Here is a 12,019-nt window from a genome sequence, read left to right on the forward strand (position 1 = left end):
GATTATAAATTCCTCAAGTGCAAGGAAGGCAAAGCAGGCTAGGAGGAAATATAGGTGAGGGCCTGACCTGGTTTTGGGGATCCCAGAAAAATTCCCCAAGGAAGTTGTACATTTTATGCTAAAATTTGAGCCATAAAGAAGGGAGATCTTGGGGGAAGAGCATTCTCTGAAGAAGAAAGAAAGCAAATGCAAAACCTGGTGATGGGGGGGACCTGAGGCTCTCAAAGAATGCAAAGAAACCCTGTGAGGCTGGACTGTGATGAAACAAGGGTGCAGGAGGATGGCCAAGGTTAGACCTGCAGGACCTTGAAACCCATTTTCATGGTTTTGGACTTTTTCTTAAGAATAATGAAGAGGCACTGAAGGATTTTAGTTGGAGAGTGACATAATCAGGTTCATGCTTTAAGAGGATTGCCTTGGCTGTTTTAGGGAGGATGATTCAGAGGTACAAGATGGTGGCAGGGGGTCTGAGTAAGAGGCTGTCATGGCTTGGACTAGGATAGAGCTGGTGTCGGGATCGAGGGAGGTGGATGGAGCTCAGCGGTATTGGGCAGTACAATTAATAGGACTTGGGAAAAGATTGAACATGAGCAGAAGGTGGAGAGGACAGTGGGTCAAAGGTAACTGCCAGGCCTGTCACTGAGACTGAAATCCTTGGGAGAGAACCAGTCATGGAGGCAAGGCCTGGCTGGGTATCTGCTGCAGGGAGGAGTTAGTAGCAGATACAGGAGAGTGGGCTGGCCGAGGGATCAAACACATCTTTGGTTTCTTTTATAACTTGATGTGCATCTAGCAATCAGGCATTTGTTTTTTCACTTTTGCAACCAAAAAACAAATAACGATTAAAAAATGGGTCCCAACATAACGGAGCCATCTTTCACTGCAAAAGGCAAAAGTAGGCATTTAGAATGAGTCATAACCTGGGTATTATGAAGTCTTCCCACTGAGCATCTTTATTTATTATATAGAAAAGCTTCTTTATTTTGGAGTTCTCAAATTCTCAATTTGTGAAAATGCAGACATAGGCTGAACAAAAACTGACCTTTGGAGAATCCATGATAAAGAGCTTTTCTGAACACATTAAAACCATAAACAGAACTCAGAGTTTTTACACACGTATATTTCTTAAAGTGCTGAAGGTTATTCTCCTGAATGTGCTAAACAACTGATATGCTAATTATGCACTGGTCTCATCTATTCATTAAATAATGCTAATCCCAGAAGGACCTCTATTTGAGGAAAGAAAAAACATAAAACTTTTTAAGACTAATTTGGGTTATTCTGTATGCCTGAACATTGTCCAACTGCAAGCATATCTTAGTTAAAAATCAGGATTTTGGATTTAAAAATGATTGTGAAATGACATTCATCTGAATTAAGGTTGACTGGGCTTCATGCCATGCCATGACTTTCCAAGCCAACAAGGAGATAAAATGGTCCTTGGAAAAGGGCTCCCTTGGTTTCCTGGGGCTCATGATCTTTCTTATGGCCTGATGATACCAAGGCTAACCTTTCTAGCTGCTAGTGATGTTGGGCTCAGTTTGGGCAAACTCCTTGAGCAAGCCAGAAGGAATGATAGAAGCCTCAAGATGTGTTCCTAAGAAGACCATATTCTCGGTCATAGGCCTCATATTCTGCAAATCCAGTTTCAAGTGGATTTTGGTAATTCATCTCATTAGAAATTTTTATTTTAGTTCTGATCCTAATTACAGAGATTTCAGAAAACTGTTCTAAGAGCTGGTTAAAGTATTTACAGTAGAATTTTTTTTTTCAGAACTACAAAATAATCATAACATTTTTAAAATTCCAAATTTATAAAATTGTTTATGTTTCTACATATCAGATATTCAGTATGTTTCTAGCAGGATGGGCTATATAATTTGCAAGGTCACTTTTCATGAATTGCTAAGAATTTCAAAATGGTGACAGCAGAGTATTAAAACAAATGAGACTTGGGGCTGGGCGCGGTGGCTAACGCTTGTAATCCCAGCACTTTAGAAGGCCGAGGTGGGCAGATCACTTGAGCCCAGGAGTTTGAGACCAGCCTGGGCAACATGGCGAAACCCTGTCTCTACTAAAAATATAAAAAAATTAGCTGGGTGTAGTGGTGCGCACCTGTAATCCCAGCTACGTGGGAGGCTGAGGCATGAGAATCGCTTGAGCCTGGGAGGTGGAGGTTGCTATGAGATGATAAAGCGCCACTGTACTCCAGCCTGGGTGACAGAGTGAGACCCTGTCTCAAAAAATAAATAAATAAAATAAAATAAAATAAAATAAAATAAAATAAAATAAATAAAATAAAATAATAAAACAACAGAGACGCGTCTGACTATGGCCCTGTGCAACTACATAGGCTGAACACCCATGAAACCAGCCCTGTTTCCAAGGAATAAAATCAGTTTGAGCACCAGAGAACTTCTTCTCAACACAGCCAAAGGGGCATATGGTAGCCACAGGGTGGAGGTGGGGGCCCATCTGGATTTGAGTTGCACAAGCATCTATATCATCAGTAGGTAGTCAGTTCTTGGAAATTCAAATGAGAATTTAAAGTGAATTGATTAGAAATTTTTAAACAAGCCATCTCCCATCTCCTTTGAAATGCAAACAAAAATGTTTGGGATAGTGTGACTAAGGCATGTTTGGATGCAATAGTATGGGAGCAGCATGTCTTCTGCATTCTAGCCTAGGATAAAAGGGTGTCAGGAATCTGGTAACTGTCATTGTATTTATCATCAGGAGCATCATTTACTAAGTGCCCAGAACTGTGCGAGGCACTTTAGCTACACTACTGAATCTTTTGGACAATAATGTGAATATTCTTGGTTTAAGTGTTGAAGCAAGACATATTTAAGTAAGTCATTGATGGTAACTTTTCAAATCATTAATCAAAATGCCTATCAAATTATTCCAGGTCTTGTTTTCATTGTCTAGGAAGAACAAGCTTCATAATGAGGTCTTGAGTAGAATCCAGTTGGATCCAGATGTTTTGATAAAATGTTACCTATGATTTCTTTGCATTCTACCCCAACCCTAATGTATGAAAAAGCAGATTAGTCAAGTGCCAAGGCAGGAACTAGAAGGAAGAAAAAGGGCTGTCAGGAATATAAATTGAGAAAGTGAGACTCCTCCAAACAGCAAGAGACACAGGTAAACTTTCACTGCAGGCATTCACTCATAAGCAACATCACAACATCCACACACAAATCTCTTCAGATGTCGACAGTCTCCTTTTTCTAGCGCTCCTCCCCAAATTGTCATTTAATCATGTGTCTAAAGATTCTCTGAATATTGTCCTTCATAACCCAACTCCTGCTGCTTACTGCTTCATTTGTTAAAAGAATAATATTTTGATTCATCACAGGCATCCCTAGAACAGATCAGGATGTTACAGACATGGCCCTGTGGCTTCATCTCACAAATCAACAGCAGAAACGCAGGATAAGAGGGAATAATTAGGTTTTTGGATATATGTCTCTAAGAAGATCACAACTTAGAAATGTATTTTTCAGAATGATACCATCTTGATGCACACAGTCGCACCAGATGAAAGGAATCCTCTCTGTTTTTAGGGGTGAGACTCACATATGAGTATTCAGATTTCTTTTTCATCCAGCTACCACTTTCGCCCAACCCCAGCCCCAATTTAAGCTCTACTTGGACCCTGAAAAGTGAATACTGGACATGGACTCAAGAGCCAGATGGCTTAGATCTGGATTTCAGAACTGCTGTTTACTGGCTGCCTAACCTTAACCTCTCTGTGCCTCAGTTTTCTCATCTTTAAAATGAAGATAATAATAGTACCTATGTCACAGGGTTGCAGAGATGAGTAAATGAGTAAAGGTTGTAAAGCGATTAGAGCAGTGCTTAGCACTTGACAAGCTCTGTATGTATTTATTGTTGCTAGTGTCTTTAATCAATACATTTATTGGGCACTTACTGGACACCAGGCATGATTCCCCATGCTGGGGATTCAGTTGTATACTACAAGGCTACAGTAACCAAAACAGCATGGTACTGGTACCAATACAGAGATAGAGATCAATGGAACAGAACAGAGCCCTCAGAAATGATGTCACATATCTACAACTATCTGATCTTTGACAAACCTGACAAAAACAAGCAATGGGAAAAGGATTCCCTATTTAATAAATGGTGCTGGGAAAACTGGCTAGCCATATGTAGAAAGCTGAAACTGGATCCCTTCCTTACACCTTATACAAAAATGAATTCAAGATGGATTAAAGACTTACATGTTAGACCTAAAACCATAAAAACCCTAGAAGAAAACCTAGGCAATACCATTCAGGACATAGGCATGGGAAAGGACTTCATGTCTAAAACACCAAAAGCAATGGCAACAAAAGCCAAAATTGACAAATGGGATCTAATTAAACTAAAGAGCTTCTGCACAGCAAAAGAAACTACCATCAGAGTGAACAGGCAACCTACAAAATGGGAGAAAATTTTCACAACCTACTCATCTGACAAAGGGCTAATATCCAGAATCTACAATGAACTCAAACAAATTTACAAGAAAAAAACAAACAACCCCATCAAAAAGTGGGCGAAGGACATGAACAGACACTTCTCAAAAGAAGACATGTATGCAGCCAAAAAACACATGAAAAAATTCTCATCATCACTGGCCATCAGAGAAATGCAAATCAAAACCACAATGAGATACCATCTCACACCAGTTAGAATGGCGATCATTAAAAAGTCAGGAAACAACAGGTGCTGGAGAGGATGTGGAGAAATAGGAACACTTTTACACTGTTGGTGGGACTGTAAACTAGTTCAACCATTGTGGAAGTCAGTGTGGTGATTCCTCATGGATCTAGAATTAGAAATACCATTTGACCCAGCCATCCCATTACTGGGTATATACCCAAAGGACTATAATTCATGCTGCTATAAAGACACATGCACACGTATGTTTATTGTGGCACTATTCACAATAGCAAAGACTTGGAACCAACCCAAATGTCCAACAACGATAGACTGGATTAATAAAATGTGGCACATATACACCATGGAATACTATGCAGCCATAAAAATGATGACTTCATGTCCTTTGTAGGGACATGGATGAAACTGGAAACCATCATTCTCAGTACTAACTATCACAAGGACAAAACACCAAACACCGCATGTTCTCACTCATAGGTGGGAATTGAACAATGAGAACACACGGACACAGGAAGGGGAACATCACACACCGGTGACTGTTGTGGGGTGGGGGGAGGGGGGAGGGACAGCATTAGGAGATATACCTAATGCTAAATGACGAGTTAATGGGTGCAGCAAAACAACATGGCACATGGATACATATGTAACAAACCTGCACATTGTGCACGTGTTCCCTAAAACTTAAAGTATAATAATAATAATAATAAGTAAAAAAAAAAAAGATGAAGACCTTGCCCTCTTGTTATTTAAACTTTCATTCTAGTGGGTTAAGAGTAAATAGGTAAGTGAATAAATGAATTAGTGTCACATAAGGATAATTGATTTGAAGAACATGAAATAGCTTGAATACGTGTGGAGACCTGTTTTACCCTCAGTGGTCAGAGTAAAATTATCCTAGGAGGCAATATTGAACCTGACACTGAAAAAAACAGAAGGAGAAAACACTGCAAAGGCAAAAGCTGCACAGTGGTGACAAGCTGGATTTGGTTTGTTGGAGGAAGCAGTTGGAGGCCATTGTGGTTGGAATGTGGTAGACAGGAGAGCAATCAAGAAGGCAAGGCCACTGGCCACACTGAGTATTCTGAGTAGAATAGACCACATCCCGCCAAGTTCTAAGTCTAGGATGAGACACTTCAGACTTGGCGAGAGGATCCACCTTCTTCTGAAAGCCACCAGCATCCTCCTAATGCCGCTGTTTATGGATACGCTGGCTAGGACAGAGAGCCTGTCACTGAGTTGATTCTTGAAGTGCAACCCTTGATTATTTTTTTTGTCCAACACCCCATCCTCATGCACTCATTTTAGAAGAAGAAATAGCACAATATATTGGCATAGTACTTGGCTTGATATCTTGTTTCTAATAAAAGATCTGTATAGAAGTCTCGAAATGTCACATTGCAGTCTACATCCACCCCACAGACAACTTCTGCATTTATCAAGTTTTTATTTTTAAATTGAATTTGTTGCCAATATTTTAAAATAAGATTTTATATAAAATCTGGGTTCCTGCCTTCTTTAAATTAGAGTCAGAAGGCAGAGTCCCAGATTCCCATAAAGCAGCTATTGGCTTGAGCTGAGCAGCTGCTCCCTTTAGCCACAGTCCACACTACTTTCTGTTGCATCCCACCAGGCCTGCTTCATTCATGTCCCTTCCCCTTGGTTCATCCCACTGTCCTGGCCTTACCAGCCTCCCACCTTTTGCTTCTAATCTTACGTGTCTGCATTACAATGTCTGTGGTCAGACAGCATGCTTGGCCTTCTGGTCATTTGCTTGTCCTCTGAGTTAGGAGGTTGTGCACATGATGTCCATTTTCCTTGAGCCTTGGACCTTTCCTAAACAGATACCAATCACACTGAACCATCATTATTGAAGGAGCAGTGAGGAGCTACCTCCTTCTGAGGAGAAAAAGGGGAACCCTACTACAAGAGCTAATGAGTTCCAATGCACACAAGTTGGGAGTGTTGTCATTTTTTTTAGAAAACAAGATTTAATGAAGCTTTAGGTTTGTGGAAAAAGCATATCATAACAGTTTTAAGAGAAAGAGCAGAGAAAAGCAGAGGCCCCTGTTGCTGGTGTACAATACATCTGAGGAGTGTGAATGCCAGCCTATGAAGAGACCCCTGCTGCAGGATCCCCCAGCAGCTAGAGAGAAATTTCAGTGTGAGCCAGTTAAGCCAGGTGTGTCTTTTCTCTGCCCACTGCACCACAATGCCCAGGGCAGGAGTTTGCATGTCCAGTGCATTCATGTTTTCAGAATAAAGGCAGTGACTTGGAGGAGGGAAACTGGGCCATGAATTAGGACTTGTAGCTTCTGGTCCTGGCTCACTGGCAGCCCTTGCACATTTTTTCTACTGTCTGGGGCCCAGCTGTTAAATGGGAATGATGTTACCCCTTACGACTTTCTGCTAATCAGAGAATGGCAAAGGCATATGAAAATCTTTCACAGAGTAGATACGTATTTCTTAAGATCACATGTAATTACAAAGAAGCAGATTTTTTTGGTATATATGCATGTACATATATGTATATATATTTATGTGTTTGTGTGCACTTATCCTCTCTCTTTCTCTCTTTCATGAACACACATCTTAGATAATACTTGGGAGCTTAGTGGGTAGATGAGTCGGGGTACCCAGAAGATATGATTCCATGTTCTCATCTTTAATATCAGAGAGCTGGCCTCTGTTTGCCAGAAATGAAATTGTGTCAGTAAGACTGGAGAGTGTGACCATCTGGAATGTGGGTTCACATGATTTACTGTCTTTCCTTTCATTAAGGGCCAAACCCTTGAACCTGGTGTTATGGAGAGGCCTGAGTTCTCTATCAGTCCAAGCTAACCTAATGCCATGTGATTTTAGTTACATAAACAATTTATTGCTCCGTGACCCTATTTCTTACACTCCACTCAAAAGCCTCTATTTCGACTGCTCACACAGAGACAGAGGGAACATGGCCGTCCTGAGGCAGAGGAGCTAGCAGTGGTGTCAATCAGGTACATGGAGGTATGTCCTGCTAGACTCAGGACAGACCACTGCTGTCACATCAGGCCAGGCAGGCCTGGGATAGGGAAAAAAAAATCCAATCATTTTCATCCCTCACGAAAGAAAAATACTAAAAACAAAAATCTACACCATGAAAACTAGCAAATATAAAAAATGGCAGCTATGACATAGAAAATGACAATTTTAGAGCAATTATAAACGAAAGGCAGAGAGCCATTAAAGTTAAGGCAATGTTATTAAAAGATGTGTTAATTTTCAGTTAAATTTTCTATAAAAGACCAATTAGTTTAAAAGGCTTGACAGCATTAACTGTGAAACATAAGCTCCGATAATTATACTTTAAAAAAATAAAAAGAGGAGGATGCTCGGGCGGGTTGCACTTGAAGGCACAGCGGGGCGTGGGCCAAGCGGGCTAGATGGCGCTGTGGGCTCAGGTTTCCCTGTTACAGTGCCTTGGTCCCTCCCCTGGCATTTCATGGTTTCCTCAGTGTCCTTTTATAGGACCTGAGAATCATCAAACTTTAGAGGCCAAGAGGGCCACCCTTGTGTTCTGAGCCAGCTCTCAGAGATTAGAATCAGAACGCCGAGACACCGGGAGAGGGAATTGTCTAAATTGGTTGCATTGCTAGTTGATGGTTCTTTTTATAAATTCCCATTTTTTGAGTATGCTTTGTCTATCAGAAGTTTCACAAATACTCTCATTTAACTCTAATCTATAAATTTTTGTTTTGTCTTGTCTTTTCATCTCTGTTGTATGGATGAGGAATTGGAGGCAGAGAAAAGTTAGGCAACTTTTTCATTGTTGTGGCTATTGGATAGAAAAGCAGGTATTAAAAGCCACACTAATTGGATTTGGAAATCTGTACTCATAACCAGGGGGCCATGTTGCCTTAATCAGAAGAAGAGCTTTGCTAGTCAGGTTTGCAACCTTGTCCTTGGCAGTGGGAAGAGGGACTCCTGTCTTCCTTAGACTATGCAAGGTCGCCTGATCCTAGTCTCTGAACAGGATCCTAACTCAGCTGTCTTATACTCCCAAATGTCCATGTGATGCAAGGATAGCTATTGAGAAGGTCTCTGCCTGAAGCATCCCTGAAGACTAACCCTGCCAGAGTTGGAGGTTCTATACAAGAGCTTCCCAGAAGGCTTCTAGCACAGGTATCATGGTAAGGCACAGAAAAGACTGGCAGGACAAAAGCTTAGGAGGCAAAGGATCTCACCTACATGATCCTGCCTTTAGAATGTTGTATTCCTTCAATTTTAGCATTTATGTTAACCCAGAAAAAAATGTGTGCCTTCTGGGTCAGGTGAGTTGTAGAGAGGTTTCCTCCACAGGAAGCGCCTTTGGTAATTGGTATTTGAAGTTCTAGCACCTGGTTTGTCCCATGATGCAGAAACAGCCATCACCTATGCAGAAAGCCCTGGAGTGATGCTTAATTGCAGATTGCTGAATGCTCCGTGAAGTGCCCTACCCCAACCCTCACTCCCATCACATAAAGAAATTTGCACCCTCCAATATGACTGACCTGACGCCCTTTTCCCGAAAAGGTATTGTCTTTCCACCAAATTATTCAGATCCTGAAGACATAGGTGTGCAGAACACACCCGTCAGCAATGCTCAGAGTCCTTCTCTGCATCTGAATATTAGGGTATCAAAACAGGAGCAAAAGCATCTGCTGGCAAAAATACATCATCATTCTCTGTCATCACAGATTCTGCTGCCCCACAGCTCTGTTCCTGGATGCCTGCATGGAAAAATCAAGGAGAGCCATCTGGGATGCAGTGCCAGCTCAGAGAGCAGACAATTATGCTCAGAGATATGAGTGGCCCCAGAGTTGTTCAGACACCTGTGAAACCCTGGGACTGACTTTGAAATTGTACCCATTGATGAGCAGTTCTAAAAGTCATGCACTCTTTGACTTTCACACAATTTCAGGCTAAACCAAGGCCCAGCAATTAGTAGGTGCTCAATAAATGTCAGTGACTGATCAAAAGGGTTTGGGTATAACTGATTTCAACACAGAAGTGGGACATGTTAGGGTCAAACCCCAAAGACCTGACAAAAACCTCCCAGGCTGACCTTCTAGATTTATCATTGCAATGGATAACCTATAGTGCCTTTTGTTTTAAAAAAAATTGACTGTGTTTTTATTAGAACAGTTATTCATACTTCTTGATGAAAATTAGGAAAGCACAGAAACATATAAAAGAAGACATATAAAGAAGAGACATATAAAAATAAAAAGAAAACATATAAAGAAGAAAATATAAATGGCCTATGTTTCCAACACCAAGGATAAGCATGGTTAATATTTTGGTGTCTTTCCTTCTAAATGGATAGATAAATACAGAATTATCTCATTTTATAGGTTGGTTATTTTTTCCCTTTTCAGTTAATATTTTATCCAGAGTATTTTATTATTTTCTTAGGTGTCATGATTTGCAGAGCCTCCATAGGACTTTATGAGATTCCAGTCTGTGGATGTTCCAGAATCTATTTATTACTAAATTGTTGGCTATTTAGCTTTTTAAAATTTTTGTTATAGTAATGATTAATCCTGTAATAGAAATTATTGTACATAAATCTTTGAACAAGTAGCAACTTATTATATTGAGGCAAATGTACTGTTTTTTTTTTAAACAAATATGGACATTTTAAAATTTCTTGATACATATTGTCATGATATCTCCAAGAAACAATTTTACCAATCCACACTCTCATTATACTGAGCCATCTCATGCATTATGGCAAGTGCCGATTGTCATTTTTCCTAGGAGGCCCTTTAACTGTGTTTATGATAGTTTTGAAGCATATCAGTTTTTAATCTGTATATAATGATGTAAATACATATTTTATATAGTGAATTCATAGTTTTTATTCGTAAAAAGTGCATGCTGAACATGAGAACTATCAAGCATCTTGAGATTAAACAGTTTGCTATATTTTTGTGAAGTTGTTTGTGGCTACATTTTTTGCCTTTAACTATTTAGTAACATTTACTTTCTTTTTTACAGAAATTTAAAATAAGTGTATTTTCACAGCAGAAAATATATAAAATAAAATTATAGGAAAAAAACCCACAATTCTAAAACCAAGAGTTAACTACTAAGTAGAACTTTTGTGTACTACTTACAGTTACTTTCACATAAATATATCTATCAGTTCAGGTATGCGTTATTTTTCCCTCTGGAAGTCCCCAAATCAGAGCATTATGTACTTTTTGTAATACTTTATGGTAGAAATAAATATGAATGACCATAATAATAAACAGGATATCATTTTTCTGATAGTTTTCCATTAAACTTTGAAGTTTTATATTTAAAAAATAACAATTCAAAAAGTAATAAGTGCATGATTTGTTATATTATGAAACAGTGTATATTATAAAGTTTAATAATAAAAATGATCTCTACATTTTATAAACATTTGATAATTGAAAACATTAAAAGGAATCATTAGTATGAAAAAGCCAATTAAAAGTAATATTAAAACTTAAAACCCAGTACCATAAAGATTCAATATTTAAAAGTGGGTACTCTTAAAATTAAATTTTAAATACAGAAAAAGTTAATTTCCCCAGCCAATAGTTTTGCAGGTATGCATTTTTAACATGAATTGTGATTCATGATGTTTTGGGGATCCTACTTTTAAAAAACATTTTAGTATTATATAATTATTACCATGCCATTTAATATTATCTGAACGCACAATATTCATGTCTGTACAATGTAAGTCACGTCAGAGAACCATTGTTTAATCATTACCATATTGTTGAAAAATTTTTATCAGTGAGCCAGTTTCCCCGAAGTCATTCATTGAGTAAAATCCCTTCCCCGTGGTATGCTACGCTTTCCTTATTATATTAAGGAATGGATCAGCAAACTTTCTTGTAAAGAGCCAGATGGTAAATATTTTCAGCTTTTGAGGGCCACATAGTCTCTGTCACAGCTACTTAACTCTGAGTTTGTTAGCACCAAAGCAACCCTAGACAATATATAAACAAATGGACATGGCTGGGTCCCAACAAAACCTTATTTAAAAAAAGTAATGGATGGCAGAGCAAGATTTGGCCCAAGAGCCAGATTTGCCAACTTTTGTATTAAGGTCTTATACCTACTAAGCTATGGTTCTCATAAATCCATTCTGGTTGATCTTCTAATTTTTCACATTGTCTACAATATTTGGTTAGGAAGTCTTTAAAATTTACTATACTACATGAGAGGACAATTTTGTACGACTCTTTCCAGGGGAAATTTAGCATAATTTTATCAAGTTTTAAAAAGTCCAATTCAAATCTGTAATTAGGCATATATCAAACAACAATTTTAC

At 38.9% G+C, this 12,019-nt stretch overlaps 1 protein-coding gene across 45 annotated transcripts in view; it reads left to right on the forward strand.

The window, feature by feature from the left end:
* The window catches only part of KCNMA1 (potassium calcium-activated channel subfamily M alpha 1), a 779,318-nt gene that overhangs the window by 737,726 nt on the left and 29,573 nt on the right, over positions 1 to 12,019 (forward strand). The gene's annotated exons all lie outside the window — the stretch shown is intronic.

This window comes from Symphalangus syndactylus, chromosome 4 (assembly GCF_028878055.3).
Source record: "Symphalangus syndactylus isolate Jambi chromosome 4, NHGRI_mSymSyn1-v2.1_pri, whole genome shotgun sequence".
NCBI lineage: Eukaryota > Metazoa > Chordata > Mammalia > Primates > Hylobatidae > Symphalangus > Symphalangus syndactylus.